The 19,051-nt window shown below is 34.5% G+C and overlaps 1 protein-coding gene across 1 annotated transcript in view; it reads left to right on the top strand.

Annotated features, from left to right (window-relative positions):
• The window catches only part of PCLO (piccolo presynaptic cytomatrix protein), a 397,103-nt gene that overhangs the window by 352,201 nt on the left and 25,851 nt on the right, over nt 1-19,051 (top strand).

Below are 19,051 nucleotides of genomic sequence, written 5' to 3'. Positions count from 1 at the left end.
CTTGTGGTGAGAACTCTTCAAATCTACTCTCTTAACAACTTTCCTATATATCATACAGCAGTGTTAGGGATAGTCATCATGTTGTACATTACATCCCTAGTACTTATTTATCTTATGACTGGAAGTTTATAACTTTTGACCTCCTTCCTCCAATTCCCCTTCTCCCCACCTTCTGCCTCTTTTGACCACAAGTCTGATCTCCTTTTTTAGGAGTTTGGTTGTTGTTGTTGTTTTTAGATTCCAAATATAAGTGAGATCATACACTATTTGTCTTTCTCTGTCTGACAAATTTCACTTAGCGTAATGACTTCAAGGTCCATCCATGTTGTTGCAAATGGTAGGATTCCCTCATCTTTTATGGCTGAATAATATTCCATTATATATATACCACAACTTGTTTATCCATTTATTCATTGATGGATACTTAGGTTGATTCCATGTCTTGGCTATTGTAAATAATGCTGCTATGAACATGGGGCGCAGATATCTTTTCAAGTTACTATTTTTGTTTCCTTTGGATATATTCCCAGAAGTGGAATTGCTGGATCATATGATAGTCTGTTTTTAATTTTTTGAGGATCCTCTATATCATTTGGCTGTACCAAGTTATGATCCCACCAACAGTACAAAAGAGCTCCCATTTCTCCACATCCATGTCCGCAGTTGTCTTCTCTTGTGTTTTTCATGATGGCCATTCTAACAAGTAATATCTCATTGTGGTTTTAATTTGCGTTTTCCTAATGACTAGTCATGGTAAGCATCTTTTCATGTACCTGTTGGCCTTTCGTATATCTTCTTTGGAGAAATGTCTATTTAGGTCTTTTGCCCATTTTTTAATTGGGTTATTTGTTTTTTTGCTATTGAGTTGTATGAGTTCTTTATATATTTTGAATATTAACCTCTTATCAGATATATGGTTTGCAAATATTTTTCCTGTTCCGTAGGTCATCTTTTCACTTTGTTGATGGTTTCTTTTGCAGGGCAGAAACTTTGTAGTTTAATATTGTCCCACTTGTTTATTTTTTATTTTGTTGCTTGTGTTTTAGGTGTCATATCCACAAAATCGTTACCAAGACCCATGTCAAGGAGCTTTATTCCTATGTTTCTTCTAGGAGTTTCATAGTTTCAAGCTTTACATTTAAGTCTTTAATCCATTTTGAGTTAATTTTTGTGAGTGGTGTAAGATAGGTGTCCAGTTTCATTCTTTCAAATATGAACATCCAATTGTCCCAGCACCACTTACTGAAGAGACTGTCTTTTCTCCATTGGGTATTCTTGGCTCCCCTGTAAAATGTTAGTTGACTATATAGGCTTGGGTTTATTGCTGGGCTCTCAATTCTGTTCCATTGGTCTATTTGTCTGTTTTTAATGCTAGTACTATGCTGTTTTGAGTACTATAGCTTTATACGGTATAGTTTGAAATCAGGATGTGTGCTGCTTCCTTCTTTGTTCTTCTTTCTCAAGATTTCTTTGGCTAGTCAGAGTCTTTTGTGATTCCATATAAATTTTTAGGAGAGTTTTTTCCACTTCTGTAAAAAATGCCATTGGAATCTTGATAAGGATCGCCTTGAATCTGTAGATGGATTTTAGTAGTATTGACATTTTAACAATATTAATTCTTCCAATCCATGAATATGGGATACCTTTCCATTTATTTGTATCTTCTTAGATTTCTTTCATTGATGTCTTGTAGTTTTCAGAATAGAGATCTTTCACCTCCTTATTTAAACTTATTTCTAAGTATTTTATTGTTTTTGATGCTATCATAAATGGAATCAATTTCTTTATTTCTTTTTCAGAAAATTTTTTGTTAGTGTATAGGAACTCTGCTGATTTTTGTTTGTTAATTTTGTGTGCTGCAACTTTACTAAATTCATTGATTATATCTAATTGGTTTTTTTGGTCGAGTCTTTAGGATTATCTATATATATAAAATTATGTCATCTGCAAATATAGACAATTTTACGTCTTCTTTTCCAATTCTGATAACTTTTATTTCTTTTTCTTGACTGATTGTTCTAGCTAGGACTTCTAGGACTATGTTGAATAAGAGTGGTGAGTGTGAAAATGCTGTCTGATTCCTGATCTTAGAGGAAAAGTTTTCAACCTTTCACTGTTGAGTATGAAGTTAGCCATGGGTCACTTAATTCTTAAAATTACCTGTAAAGAAATATGGTAAATAATACCATATACTGGTTTTATATAAAAAGAAAGTGAAATGCAAACATCACACAAGATAAGAGCAAGTGACTTGAACTCGGGAAAATGATGCCAAATCACATGCTATTAAAAAGAATGATTAATGGCATGGTATCACAAGGACATTAGATGGGGAAATAGGAAACCCAGATTTGGGTTTCAAATCTTGTCCTGTTACCTAACTGGTGTCCTGATCTCTGTCTTCAGAAACCTCACCTGACAAATGCTGGATCTAAGTGATGCCTATGTTTCCTCATGGACTTAAATGGATATCGCATTTTTCTGGTCCTACTAAAAATTTTTCTTTAGACTCATTCGAAAACTGTGGTTTCTCTACCTTTGCCATGTTCCCCAGGGTTAACAATCCACGGATCTGTTTACCCACCCTCTCTCTGCATAAATTCTACTCTTGTTTATATGTTGATTAGTCCCAAATCTACCATGCAAACTCCCTGGAATTCAGACTCGGGTAGTTCATGTCCGCCAGGCATTGTGTCCTACTAAGAAAATAGAAACCACTCTGAATACTTAAAATAGAGGAAATTTATGGCATGCAATTATTATATACTCATGAAAGAGGCTGAGAAACCGAGCAAGAGATAGTGAGGTAGCAAAAGGAAGCTACTGTTCCTGTAAGCTGGAAGCCATTGAGAGTTGAAACCAGGATGAGCCTGTCTTGCTAGGAGCAGGAGACAAGGAAGAAACACAGCAAATGCCAGAAATGTATCTTAAGACAGACGAAGATAGGGAGAAATATCCCAGTTTCTCTCTTCCTCCAATTTTCCAATCTCTGCTAGTGCCTGATCAAATCTAGCTGGAAGCCAACTGACAGAGGAGCCTGGGGAACAGCTTCTCAGCTTCTCTGAGAAGAGGGCAGGAGAAAGACCAAGAATGCATCTGAGGGCAAAAAGGCGTAAGCCCAGCACAATATTTTACTTGGAGATCCCATTGATGCATCCAACTACATAGGCCTGCACTTAAATCACCCGCTTCCCTATTTTGCCTCCTTCTCCTCCTACATGCTTCTACCACTCACACTATTCCTATTTATGCCTTAATTTGCTTATTTTGTTATTGATGTTTTTTGATTTAAATTTACCTACTTCTATGCCTGTCTCCTCCATAAGGCTGAACAGCTCTCAGACCAGAGCTATGGTTTATTCATCTTGGTGTCCCTGCACTTAGCAGAAAGCCTTGCCCATAGAGTTGATTCAAGAATGTCTGTTGAGTGAATGAATAAACAGTATAATCATATATAAAAGTAATGGCCATTGATTTTCATATGATTCTAGAATTCAAGTATATAGAGAAGCAATTCATGTGCAGTTTTTTCAAAGTTTTAGCTGTTTAATTTCACCTCTCTTTTAATCTTAAAGTTTATAAATAAATTATTTTAGTATAAATGTTAACAACTGTCAATGAATAAAAGTTATTCATCCTAATACCGCTTTCTTCTTTCATATCAGTCCCACACAAAACATGCTTGTTTTCCAAGAAAGAGCCAATGATAGGCTACTTTATATTTTATTTTAACTTATGAGTCAATATGTTTATATTTTAGTGAAATGACCCTTATCAACAAACAGTTAATCTCAGATTAGTTATTGAGCAGAGGGGTGGGTGTTGAGGATGGGAACAAGATGGAATATGTAATGTAATGTGAGTCATGTATAGTCGTCAGTTGCCCTTTTAATAGCAATATTTTGGACAAATTTGTTTGACTGAGTTACTTCTGACTTTTTGACAATAAGCAAATTCATAATTTACATATCTATGTGATGTTGGACATGAATAGTTCTATGAGAGATTGCCAATAATACGGAAAAGAAAACTGTAATAGATTTTAAACCTTTAGAAATAATTTTAAATTAAAAGGAATATATAGGCAAAAAGTGGAGAGAATGTTATTAACTTAGACAGGAATTTATTTGTTCTAAGCAGATAAGAAGACCTCAATTTAAAGTACAAGATTTTGTACATAGAAACATGGAATCAACTTTGTGTTCTACTCGAGGTATATATATGAAGTGTATTTTGTTTGTTTTGAGTGATCCAGAGTATTGCCTTCACTTCCTTCTGTTGTCAGTCAATATAAACAGCCAGTTCATGAGAAAATAAAAAACAAACAAAACAGAGTTAGTTTAATTTGTTTTTAGACATAATATATAGTTTCCTGCTTGGATTTTTCCTTCTTTTAGTTCTTCACCAGGGCACTTATCTTTGTAGATAAGTACAATTTTCTTGAAGTTGTTGATTATTGCAATGTTCCACTTCATCTTGGAACAATTGAAGATCTTCATTTGTTCAGTTGGAACAATCTTCATATTTATTCATTTAAGCACTTTGTTTTGTGAACACCTCAGTCAGCTCTAAGGAAATCTATATACAAAGATAGGCTCTAGGAGAGCATACTTTAAATCTAAAGTATATCATAGATTTTAAGTAATCACCTTTAGACAGTTTTTCATAAAATTTTTATTTTTGTTTTGAAATTATAGTGTACAGAATACAAAAAATAATGTTTTATGGGGTTGAAATTTTGTGTTGAGCATGTTATTCAGATTTTTTAAACTGCTAAATAGCCACGTCCTTATTCTACTTATTGAGTAGTCTACTTATTCTGGGTTCTAATAAAGAAAAAAATCTATTTACACTTAGTCATTTTCTCTAATAATGTTTCATCTTCTCTGTAGCAGTGACTCATAATTTTAATCCCAGCACGAGATTAATTCAGTGGGTCAGATTGTGAGATCAATCTTAGGTTCTGGGGTTCTGACCTAAGTTGTAATGGAAAATAGTAATACTTTTGTGGACTATCCCTACTAGTGAATGATTGAACTTTCACAGTTTAAATAAGTGCAGAATGTAAAGCGCAAATAAGCACTGTGTTTGGCACATGATTAACGTCCTTTAAATTGTAGCTGTTATTAAATTAGAAGTGGATATAAGAGAGAGCCATTTGGATCCCATCCAAAGGAGTGATATTAGTCAAGATTGATAAAATGTCATGCACTTGTTGGGACAGCTATACAAGACCACTTCTCTTAAACATTTAGAGCAAATCAATTAGACTTTCCAATTGTACTGATGAGGTTTTCCCTATTTATGTTAAAAACCTCTAATACCCTCAAGATAGATGATCTGGCCCTTTCCTACATTTTTTTTAATTAGGTGTATTTAATAGTGTTATTCTTTGCTGGTGTAATATACATCCATGTATATTACACGTAGTGACTGGCTTGACCCATTTATTCTCCTAAACGAGGTGTTCACGAGCTTTAGCAGCAGGCATTAGGATCTTTATCTGAGGCTTAATTTGCCTGGCTGCATGCCCTTAAAGAACAAATAACCCTAATACATCATTTATTATCTTAAGTATCTTTGGAAGCCTGAATTTAATCACTTGATTTCCATTTCCAATGAGCCAGAACAAATAAACCTCTACTATTATAGAAATATGCTAAGCTCTACTCACAAATATTTTCAAATAATTGTGTGAAGCATGTCACCAATAATGTTAACCTAAGGAGGCAGGAGAGGGGAGTAGGGCAGAGAACAAGACTTCATTCAATATCTTACTGGAAGTATTTTTAAATTTTTTTTTGAAAAAGCATAACAATTTATGTAGAAATAATGGAAATCCATAATGATCAAAACAATCTCGTTTTACCTGGTATCACAAGTTTATTTTATATAGATAGATATTTTATACATAGCTCTAACAGTGATTAGTATGAGTCCTTTTTAGGTGAATGAACATGTTTTGCAAAGTCCATGAAAGAAGTATGAAACAGAAATGACTTCCTGCATTAACCAATAAAAATCTAGGCCTCAGTATTGGAGTCCTCTATCTTGTTATTTTGTTTTGATAAACACAAGAAATATTTTTGACTCATTTTCTCCAAATATTTTCTCTTTTTTAATAGGAAAAAGGGATGGAGTAAATGATAGGTATCTCTCTAAGGGCTTGTAGATTGGAATATCCAAGTGCTCTCCGTAAAATACTCACTTAATTTTCTCTTTCCCTGTCCAACTGGGTTGTTTAAAAATTAGCCCACAAAGAGAAAAATATAAAACCACTCTGGAAGACCCTGAATTAGCACATAATAGCAGCTGTTATTAGGGCATCTGATAAGTTAGTCAGCAAATACTTATTGAACGCCTGTTGTTAGTGGCACTGGGATAGCACTGGGGATGCGATGCGGATTGTGACACAGTCTTTGCCCAATAGGAGCTCCTAGTAGAGTTCCCACTACTCAGATAATAGTTATGCTCTTGTTCCTGAAGAAAAATTCATGTAGCCCCCAGACATTCCCATTTCTTCAGGCTCTATTTCCAATTAAACTAAGGAACTTTCAAATTAAATATGCAACATCTTTTTTGTGTGTCTTCTATATATCACTTCTCCTCTTATTATTTTGGTATTTTTCTAATGTTCTTCATTTTACTGAGGTCAGGACTGATCTTTCAAGGAATTAATTTTTAAATAAAAAATTATCTTTAAGTTCAGTTGTATTGAAGCTGACGATGAATAAAATTTATTTACAACATATAATTAACAAAGAAGTGTGATATTTGATTTTTATCTCAATTTTGAGGTCAAGATGTTATTAAAGGCAAGGTGATTTGTGAATTTTTATGTGCCATTTGATTACTTATCCTACATATATTGTACTTAAAAACTGGCCAATGTGCACATTATATTGTAAAGTTGTTTTCAGTGGATTGAATATATTTAGTTGTGAGCTTGTTGCCCTAATTTTACCCATACACTGTCTTTTTTATATTTCTAAAGTTGATTAATGCTAAATATGAATATGTCTATTATGTGCAAGACATTGTGTTAAAAATCTGGATGCTACAGAGATAAATTCAATACATCTGCTGATCTGAGGGAGTTTATGGTCTAGTATAGTCCTATCTCATATTCATCCAGTAAGCATGCGTGCTCAACCAGTGTGTACAGCCGCTGAGCATTCACATTGGTTGGAGTCTGTGCCTGCCATATCCGTTGTTAAATATTTTATCACCTTTAATAACAGTAATGCAAAGAAGAATTATGAGAAAATTTCATAAATGAGAGAGCAAATTATGTGCTTTGGGATTTCCGTATTGGAAAGCATTGCTAAATCTGTAGGAGTTGGGGACATGGTTTTGTGAAAGAGGTTACAGGTGGTGACTGCTATGAAAGATGGACAAGGTCTAAACGTGGCAACGGCAGAGGCAAATTCCAGACTGAGGGAACAATATGAGGAAGGATGCAAATGGGAGAAAGGGTTAGTGCTGTACGGGGAAAAGTAATTCAGTGAAACTGGAGCAAAGCATGTGAGAGGAGAGCAGACGTTGGAAATTTGTAACAAAGTTAGGTTGGATATGGGAGTTCAATGCTTCTGTGAACAATGGAAGCTATTAAATGTTAATGAGGAATTTAGACAGTATCAACACTTAAAATATTGAATCTTTCTGTGGAAGAAAAAGGTAGATAGACCTCCTTTTTAATTCAAGTCCTCTTTTAGCATGTTTTTGAGATTGGAGTATATATGGGAAATTGAGATAGAAACAACACATATTATGTAGCTGGACTATGACTCTAGAGTTCAGGTTAGAGCTCTTGATTTGGATCTAGATTCAGAGTCATAATGTAGTAATGTTTATGGAGCACATAACATGAACCAGGAGCAGTGAGAAGTGTTATCCCTTTTAAGCTCTAACCACCAGTAAAAGAAAAATCTCAGCAACAACATGTAGTAGACTTTTTTCCCCTGCAAGTCATGAACAGGGAAATTGAAAGGCAGATGATTTTAGTGCCATTAGGGGCAAAGTAAAGACACAAATCCAGTTGTGTCGGATACTAAAGCCCGTGCTCTTAACCAACACACAATGCTGCCTCACCAGCGTTTATTCATGACATTTGAAGTTTTGAGGTTGCTGAGAAGAATGAACAGTACAGAGGGTGGTTGTTCAGTCCATGGGTATGAGTAACGTAATATGTGAACAAAGGGTTGAATCCAGTGCTTTTAAAATGACAATTTAAATCCCTGACTTTTACTCCTGAACTTAAATACAAAAATATGTGTGGTCAAATTTATAAATAATTTCATTTATCATTTCTTCTTTAATTATTTGCTTAGATATTCTTTACCCACATAGAGGATGTTAGGTACATGACGATTTCTACTTTCTTCTAGCTCTTTTGTGGTGTGAAAGGTAATATTTAATTATTTAAATTGATTTCTTTTATTCTATGTGATGAGGTAGTAGTCAACCAATTTTCCTGGAAATATTTGTTGAATAAACTTTCCTTTCCTCACTAATATGAAATACCACATCAATCAAACTCAAAATTTTCAAGTATTCTTATGTCTGGTAATGGGCTTTATGGAGTATTTCATTGACTTATCTATTTGTATCTTTCCATGCCACAATTATTCAATTATTCTAATTTTATTTTCAGTTTTTCTAAATTGGACTGTTTTTTCCAATTTTTAAAAAAAATATTTTTAAGGGAACTTTAAAACTCTCTTTGTTGAGAAGCAAAAGAAATTCCACATCAATATTTGTTGAAATTATATTAAAACTCTAATATAATTTTGAGATAATTGACATCTTTACATATAATATTTTCTTATTCATGGACATGGTATATTTTTATATGCCAATTTGGATGTGCCAATTTTAATATGCATGATATTAGGCAAGTTACTCAAGTTCTCTAAGTCTCTGGCTCCTAATCTGCAAAAGTAAGAATAACAATAGTACTACCTTATCAGTGTTGCAAGGATTGATGGAAATAATGAGTGTAAGGTGCTTGGCACCGTGGCTGGCACATAGTCAATAAATGCTAGCTATCATTGTCCTAGTCATAGGCTATGTCACTTTAAGTTATTACTCCTGGCCTAATTTTTCCCAAGCCTTTTAAACTTATGTTCTCTAAAATGATTTCTTTCTTTGCCTTTGGCATTCCACCAGAAAAGATGTTTTTAGTTTGTTTTGAAAAGATGATACATATTTTTATTTTAGTATTTCAGACTAGGTTTCTCCCCAAAATAATTGTGATGTGATCCCTTGTATAGCAATGTCTCTCCTCTGCAGAGGATGGCTTCCCTAGACCTTATCATATTTTTCTAAATTGCCTGAGTTTAAAATTCAGTGCTATTGATTTCTAGCTCTGGTTTACTCACTGGGAATTTAAAATTGCAGGCAACTACTAAAAAATAGTCTTTCATTGAAATAGGAAGAAATTATGGGTCTTTACTCTGAGCCAGATTCACCTCTGGCAGTTATTGATTGACCACTAAAAAGTTAAATGAATTAAATTTCTGGAAGATATCTTGAATATTTCCTAACATTAGTGCACATCAAAGAATTGGCAACTGCTAAATTTAAAACCCAGAATATTTTAGACTTTCAGAGATTAGTATCTCTAATAGCAATTTTTAATATTTTTAAAAATGTCTTCTTCTTTGCCTGGAAGTCCCTGAGATGCTTGCATTGGGCATTGGTGCTCTGATTATTTATGAGAGAGCTTTTTGAATCAAGATAAGGACTTAAAACTCAGCAAAGAGCACTGATTGAATACAAGCCAAGAATATTCTCCTGTCATAGATGTAGAAAATTAACAAAAAAGATGTAGAAATATCACAGATATATAACGTTTACTTTGTTCTAAGTGCCTTTACATTATCTGGTTCATTTATCACCAAACAGTAGGGGATATAGGTGTGGAACAATGATTTCCACTTTAGAGTTGTGGAAACAGAGACCCAGAACAATGAAACTATTTACCCAGAATCACATAGCAACTAATTAAACAGTCTAGGTTAAAATCTACGGATGTATAATCTAATATTACCTGACACTTATCCATTGTACTTTCCAACATTTTTATTTTGATATAGATGGTTACAGTGCTATTTCATGAAAACCTGTTTTAAATTTATAAGATTGTCTGCAATCATTGGAAAGGAAAACATCCAACACTGTGGATGATTATGGCCAATTAACTAATATCATTATCAGTCACATTATAGGCACTATGTAGCTTACCCCAAAAATAAAAAATCTTGTTTTATCAGATATTAAAATTTTCCATAAATTTACTGTACTCCAAACATCATTGTATTAACAGAAAACAGACAAATACACAAATGGAATAACACAGACAGTGCATACAGTGCATATATGGTTATAAAATTTCAATGAAATAGACAGTTTTATTCAGTAGAAAAAGATAGTTTATTTTGCAGATAGTTGTGTAATAATTTTCTTCTGTAAGAAAAAAAGTTAGACTCCTAGATCATGCCATATACCAAAATTTTAACTTGGATTAAGGAGGTAACATTTAACAATAAAATAATAAAAATATTTGAAGGAAATTTAGGAGAATATTTGTATAACTTTTGTGGAGTGTGCAGGACAGCTTTCTAAGCGTTACAAGAAACCCATAAACCATCAAAGAAATGATATACATTTTTGTCTGCAAAAACTAATAATATTTATATGCTAAAAGAAACCAAAAGCAAAGGCAACAAGCAAATGATGAATAGGCTAAAAAAATTATATGATCACCAAATGATTACTATCCTAAATAAATATCTCCCTAAATATCTCCTATATTTTGCTCAATCAAAGAGAAAAAAACATAGTGAGAGGTTATGAACTGGTTTTTCAGTGAAACTGGCATTTCACTGAAGAGAAATTATCAATAAACTTGGTTAAAATAATAAAATCAAATGATAAAGCCATGAGGTTCAAATCCTAACTAGTAGTAATTCCATAGAAAGTAGAGAGAATGGAAAGAAACATTATTCAAAAAATAGTACATTTTTTTCCTGAATTGAAGAAAATAAATCTTCACATTGGAAAGACAGTGAATGAAAAGAGACCTACATCATGGGACAACATCATAAGAGGTTAGAAAACAAAAGATGTAAAGAAGAGTCCCAATACTTCTAGAGACAATTAATTAATTAGTTAAAATACATTATATACAAAGGAGGAAGGATAGGAATCCATACAATTTCTCAACAGCAATAATAAGCACTTAAAAGAAAAGGGAGTAATGAGTAATGCCCTTGAAATTCCAAGTGGAAGGAAATATAAACTAAAATTCTATCCACAAACTATCCATCAAGTGTAAGGGTTGAATAAAATAATTTTGGGGAGGGTTAGACCTCAAAAATTTTACTTACCATGCTACCTATCTGGAAGTTACTTGAAAATATGCTCCACCAAAGTAGAGAATAAACTACGCTCACACACACACACAGCAACTTGGGAACCAAGAGACAAGAAGAGTAGAAAAAGGAAGGGTGGGGACCTCAATGATGAAATGAGGAGAATTTAAAGACAATAGCCATGCAGCAGGCATGGAGGATGCCTGGAAAAATCTGATCAAAATATGGGGACTTCTAGCTGCAGGTGGGTGATGAGTGGGGTGTTAGTGCAGGAGAGGAAGAGAGGAGTTGACGGAAATCATGATGTGCCTGACCAATTGAAAAATGGTAGTGAGAGGGGTTTTAGTGCTTGTGGACGTTTTGGGAACAATTAGGGATAGGTACATAGAAAGCTAAGCAAGTTGTAAAACAAAGTAATTAACAATTTGAGGGAAAAATTTGTTAAGAACTCCATGTAATACCTAAATGGTCCTCAGAAGTGAACAATATTAAATAGTCAGGTTAATGTAAATGCCAAATATAGTTTAATCAGGATTGTAATATAAGTATATTGCAAAGAAGAGGAAGGCTAAATCTTCATCTACTGAAATAAAAAAATCAATAAATTATAAAGGCAATACAAAGTTATTTGGAGAATTATGAATATAAAGAACCAAAGAAACAGATAAAAAGAGGTAGACAGGGGCCGGCCCGGTGGTGCAAGCGGTTAAGTGCGCGCGCTCCGCTGCAGCGGCCAGGGGTTTGCTGGTTCGGATCCCGGGCGCGCCACCGATGCACCGCTTGTTGAGCCATGCTGTGGCAGCGTCCCATACAAAGTAGAGAAGATGGGCTTGAATGTTAGCCCAGGGCCAGTCTTCCTCAGCAAAAAGAGGAGGATTGGCTGATGTTAGCTCAGAGCCGATCTTTCTCACAAAAAAAAAAGAGGTAGACAGTAGATTTTTCTTGGCAGTTTTGTTAAGGATAGGGTAAATGAAGGGTTGGGACATGGGAGAATTGATTTTTGAAAAAGAAGTCATAAAATGTAAAATAATTCAACCTTTTAATATATGAGGAAATAAAAAATTCGGGATAGCAATCAAACAGTATTAACAAGTACAAGAAAAAAGGGGCGATGTTTGTAGTAAATAAATAGCTTCCTACTATTACTCTGAATGATTTATCCTAAACCCTTTAGTAATAATCATTGCAACTGAGTATGCTCTATCTAACATACTCATTAAAAATATTTTGATAGCACCAATGTGATACAGAAAGAACTTTTTCACTTTTAAGAAACCTGACTTTGATGACAGTAAAATGAAAAATCTCTGGGGGAAAAAAGGCTGTAGAAGTCAAACTATCAAGTTGTTTTAACATTTTTTTTTTTCACTTCCCTTAAAAGTTAAAATGGATTTTATAAATACTCAGCTAGAAAAAAGTTTCAGAATTTTGGAAAATGCCAAAAATGCGTTGAAGGTAATTCATTTTCCTACCATTTAGATTATTAGTTACTTTCTCTAATTGAACCATGATTTATCTTACCCAGAAGGTCATTTGGAAATTTACATAATTTTTAATAGGAAAAAAGCTTTTATATTTAAGTAAAAAAATAGAACTGACCAAAAAAAAAAACAGACCAGAGACCAGCATATTTCACAGAAGAAGCCCTTGCTCAACCGAGTAACACTTCCCCTGAAGGCACCAATTTTTATAGATAGTAACACAGACATGAGATAATGTACTTTGAGGGAAGTGCATGCTGCTTCTTTATTAAGTGTTTGACTGCTAGTCTCTAAAATAATCAATATATTCTATTATTTGTTTTCCACCAATAAAAATTGTAGGAAAAAGAACATTCTCCTATTTAAATCTTTTATTTTGCAAAAGAACTGCTATCTACTCGAGTCATCTTTTGCATTTGAGTATTTTCCTTTCCATGAAGCAGATGCAATTTCCTTTCCATGAAGCAGATGCAATTTTAGACTGTTATCATCCAAAGCGGATGTGTACTTATCCACGAAATAGCACAAACATTGTGATTTCTGTAATTTACATTGGCCTCTGAGGCCCAGACAACTCTCATTGGTGTTAGGGAATACTAAGTAGTAGGAGCAGGGCTTTCCTATATACATTTTATTATGACATTGTTGCTATTAAATAAAAATAGATGTATACATGTTATATATTCATTCTACTAGATGACTCACCTTCTCAAAAAAGTTAGCACATCCTCCTTAACAACAATAACCATCACACCAACATCACGATTGCCATTTATTTGTGAAACACTCTGCTGGGATCTTTAAAAAAAATTGGTGGACCCAACTCTCACAACAACCCTCTAAAATAGATATTATAATATTTATGATATTCCCAGTGTCTAGCATAGAGACTTGCACAAAATACCCATTTGATAAGTATTTTTTGGATCAACATTGAATCAAGACTCAGAGAGACTAAAGGATGAAGCAAGCCTAGTAACATAGTTGTGAAATTAAAGTGAATATTTACACAAAAATATTGATAGAGTTTTAAAACTTAAGATTCTTTGTGTATACCTGCCATACCCACACAACTTGAAAAGTGCTGTTAATCATCTATGTTGATGTACAGCTTTTTAAAGAATGTACTACGCTAAAACTGAACTCAGAGAGATGATATTGCTTCAGTTCAAAACTACATAATCTACTTAAACATATAGTAACTGCATTTTTATTGATTGTTTAGTTATTGATTGATCGTTTTTCACAAAGCCCAGCTGGAGCTAGAGAAAATGATTAATGCTGAATCTCTACCAGAAAGAACCAGCGCATTGGGGCAGACAGATATGTTCACGAACAGTTGGAATAAGAGTTATGATAGAGGTGCATGTACACTGACTATTAAGACACTCTGCTTTAGGTTGGAAAAGGAAAGTCTTCCTGGCAGGGAATACTTTTTTAGATGGTTCTTGAAATAAAAGTAATAAGTAGTCTAGCTGGAGTAGGGCTGGCAAGTGTTCCAATAAGGGGAAACTTCACATTCAAAGCCTTAGGAACATGAGAGAATATGTATTATTGGTGAACCTGTGGGCACTTCTGTGGTTGTAGCCAAGTTCTGTGCTGGAGGGAGACAGAGCTTGAAAGATCATCATGGTTCAGGTAATTTATGAAATATCGGACACTGTCAGGAGGAATTTAGACTCTACTCTGTAGATAGGCAATTGGAAGCTATGGTTGGATTTTAAGAAGGAAAATTACACGATCAGATTTGGTGCCGTGAAAGATGTATTATAAGGGATCGCGTCTGTAGTCAGGGGACCAGTTAGGAAGAAATTTAACAGTCCAAGTAAGAAATGATAAAAAACTAGAATGCAGACAGAGGCAGCAGTAGGAGCAAAGGGGACACACAGCTATGAGAGCTATCTAGGAAGACAGATAGGGATGCCTTTGTTCTAAAAATAATCTGAAATCAAAATGCAGATGAAACAGCTTTGGGCACTAGCGTCATAGAGATGAAATGAAGCAATTATGGTCACTTTGTAAATGATCAGTAGTTGAACACAAGTATGATTTCAAAAGAAGAAACTTAGAAGTGTTAACAGAGGTCAGTATAAAAAGTGATAAAATGAAGGGAACTGTGGGAAAATGATAAAATGCACACCTATACTTCACACAATTTTAAGGAAAGACATTGGCTATGCTTTAAAGGCCATCTGGTATACACTTCAGTGTACATTTTAAAAATGAATTAAAAGAGTAGAATGGAGTTTGAATGAGGTGGAACACAAATTTTGCTCTTAACTTTGTCTATATATATATTCATACATATTGACATTGACCTGTTGTTCCAAATATGGAAAGCTTGATGAATCAGATTCTTCCATATACTGATTAGTGTGTGAGTGTGTGTCTACGCAGTGCACTGTGAGTGAAGGAGGAAAATCACTGGCAAACAAACAAATTCAGATGAGGAATATTTTTTTTCTTTTTTTGCTGAGGAAAAGTCACCCTGAGCTAACATCTGTTGCCAATCCTCCTTTTTTTTGTTTGTGGGCCACCACCATAGCATGGCCACTGACAAGTGGTGTAGGTCCACACTCCAGAACCGAACCCAGGCCACTGAAGCGGAGTGCACCAAACCTAACCATTAGGTCATTCAGGTTGGCCCGAGGAATTTGTTTTTTTTAATAAAAACTTCCAGGCTGTATCCTGAAGACAGTGGGGGAATTAGTTCAATATTTTTTATTTTATACATTTATGGTATTATACCAGGAGATAAAAAAATTCAGAATGCTATTATAAGATATTCACAGGTTTAATCAAAAGAAGTTACAATTCTATATTTGAAAGGCATAAATGTTGATATATGCATTTTAGAAAGTTCTCTGGGAACATTAATATATTTCTTTGAACCAGAAGAAATGGAATTTATCAAAATACACCATCTCCCAAAGTAAAAGAGTTAACTAAGTTATCATTTTGCCCTTTTAAAACTTTTTTTTCATTACTAATATTTCATTAAACCGGAGAAACAGGGTTACTGGTTGAATGGTTTAAATCAATAAGCAGTCTCTAGTACTGGAGTATCTGAGTCCATTTCACATTCTACTGTTCTGTATAGTTAGCCAGGGGCATGCTCTGTTTGGCTTCTGTTTTAATTGGTGGAAAAAGTAGTTTAAAATGATTTCAGTTACTGCAAGAGGTCAAAAGAGCAGAAACCATTTGTCAACAATTTATTTTCAATGCAGATAGCTTTTTCTTCAAGTGTTTGTCACTTTTGATAGTTTTGATAGTCTGATAGTTTGAGGTCATTTCCTTTTAGTTAATGATGAATTAACTGGGTTAAAATTTAGGTCAAGTTGTGCAATTTTGTTTGATTTTGAGACTGCTGTGATATCTCTCAGCCAATTTACAGTTTGCTTTTTTATGGTTAGCAGTGAGGTTATCTGAGTAAAATTAATATGAGCTGTAGCTCATTGGTTTGTGGATGTTTGAGAGCTCTGGAATATGATGTGTTTTCAGAATGCGTTTTTCTTGTGACTTTAGGAATACAAATTAGCAATCTCAGATTGAGACTTTTCTAGTGTTTGATTTGATGTGTTAAACTCTCATACAACAGTCTAATTAACTAATCATTTTCTTGTTCACAAATTTTTTCCTTAATAAAATGTTTAAATGTATTCAAAATAAAATAGTCTACTAAAATGTCTCTGAAAATAATTGTATTACAAAGTAAGAGGACAGAATGAGATGGAATGGAATGATTGTTATTTAAAAACCTACTTTTAAAAATTATATCTTTATTAATTAATGAGTGACTAGCTATTCTTCTTGCCAAAATATTACCTAGAATTCAATCTAGTTTAAATTGTTATGGCAGAGATGATAATATGGACATGTCATGAAAATAAATGATATTATGTTACTTAAATAAATAAAAGTTTTTACTTTATTAAGAATAATTCCTTGCTGATTTTAACATAAAACTTTTAAGAAAATTTAAAACTTTAAATGAAAATTTGTTGGTGGGGAAAAATATATCAGATTTTGGTTTAGTTTAGTTATGTGTTGTTTTGTTTTGCTGGAGGATAGAAGGAAAGACTATAGCTCTTAAGATGTAAATGCCTCCTCCTCCTATATTTTATATCTCAGGTTTGGTTGCATTATTCTTCCAATCTCTGCCTCATTTCCAACTGGACAATTGCCAAATCCTTGAAGATTTTCTCTCTCTCTCTTTTTTTTTTTTTTGTGAGGAGGACTAGCACTGAGCTAACATCTGATACCAATCCTCCCCCTCTTTCTTGAGGAAGAGTGGCCCTGAGCTAACATCCGTGCCCATCCTCCTCTACTTTATATGGGACGCCGCCACAGCATGGCTTACCAAGCGGTGCATCGGTGCACGCCCAGGATCCAAACCTGCAAACCCCAGGCCGCCGAAGTGGAGTGTGCACACTTAACCGCTTGCACCACCGGGCCGGCCCCCAAAGATTTTCTCTCTTAAATATTTCTTTTTTTAACTGGGAAAGATTCACTCTGAGCTAACATCTGTTGCCAACCTTCTCTCTATTTTTTTCCCCCTCTCCAAAGCCCCAGTACACAGTTGTATATTTTAGTTGTAAGTCCTTCTAGTTCTATGTGAGCCGCCATCACAGCATGGCTACTGACAGACCAGTGGCGTGGTTCTGCGTCCCCGAACTGAGCCCTGGGCCACCAAAGTGGAGAGAACCGAACTTTAACCACTAGAAAATCAGGCTGGCTCTCTTAAAGATTTCTTAAATTTCTTCCCTCTTTTCCATTCCAATGACAGCCTAGTTTTAGGTTTTCATTACATCTCACCCAGAGAACTTCCCAATCTCCTAACTGTTCTCTTAACCTAGAGCATCATCATCTTCAAAATCATCTTTTGCAGCCACCGTCTAACCTGGCTTTGTCACTCTCTAGCATAAAACATTTCTATGGACCCCTATCAACTCCATAACTCTAGCTAGGTTTTAATACAAGCCCCTCTTTCTACTTCTCCAAGTGATCTCCTGACGTGTCCTCTCTCCCACTTTACATCCTGGTTATATCAAAATTCCTTGAGGTTTTCCATACGGGTTCTACAGTCCCTCCTCTCCTTACATTTGCTTATGCTATTTCTTCACTTAATGTGATCATTCCTCTCAAACGGCTTTTTCCTGGAAAACATCTATTCATCATTTGAGGCCCAGTCCTCCGCTTACTTCTTCTGAGAAGCTGTCTGTGAGGCCCACTCCACCTAGCTCTGTTAATGAAGTCTTCTCTTTGTACCCTCAGTGCCTCTATCACGGCACTAACCACATTGTACTGTAATGATCTTTTTAAGTTCTGTCTCCTCTTCCAGACTGAGCTGAAATGATTCAGGGATGGAGAGACAGATGGTTAGAGAGATAGATGGAAGAATTTCTTAGCTTATATCATTGAAGTCTTTGTTTCTTCAAGGACAAAAAAGAATAATTGTTTTTCAAGCTAAAGGCAAAAATAAAATATAAAATAGTACTGATGAAACAAATTATTTGGTAACTAAAGACTTACAAAGCCACTAATAAAGTTATGCTTTCCAGTTTTTTACGGTTGTAAAAAATTGGAGGCAGCACATGAGTCTGTGACTAGAGGAATGGATAAATGAAACACATTATACGCAGGTAAGGGAATAATACTATGCAGCTGTCAGAAAAAATGACCTAGATCTACACGTAATAAAATCAATAGATTTCAAAAACATAACTTTGAGTGGAAAAGAAATTAATAACAAGAAAGAGATTTATAGCACAGTATTATTTCAGTTAAAAATAAATACAAAACAATGCTAGATATTTTTACAGCTACACCATTATGTAAACATCAATGTAAATAAATGTATGGGCTGGCCCCATGGCTTAGCGGTTAAGTGCGCGCACTCCGCTGCTGGTGGCCCGGGTTCGGATCCCGGGTGTGCACCGACGTACCGCTTCTCTGGCCATGCTGAGGCCACATCCCACATACAGCAACTAGAAGGATGTGCATCTATGACATACAACTATCTACTGGGGCTTTGGGGGGGAAAAATAAAATAAAATAAAATGCTGTATATAAAACTACTTGAATAAACTGACTCATATTTAATAAATATATGGAAGTTTCATTGAAAGGACTGTAGTTAATACACAAAATTGGGTGCCTGTGGTTAGGAGGGTGATGAGATGAAGTTAGTGGGAT

This window comes from Ceratotherium simum, chromosome 1 (assembly GCF_057802395.1).
Source record: "Ceratotherium simum simum isolate JZ-2026a chromosome 1, ASM5780239v1, whole genome shotgun sequence".
NCBI classification, from domain to species: domain Eukaryota; kingdom Metazoa; phylum Chordata; class Mammalia; order Perissodactyla; family Rhinocerotidae; genus Ceratotherium; species Ceratotherium simum.
Note: the sequence above shows the minus strand (reverse complement) of the source record. Positions and strands in the feature narration are given on the sequence as shown.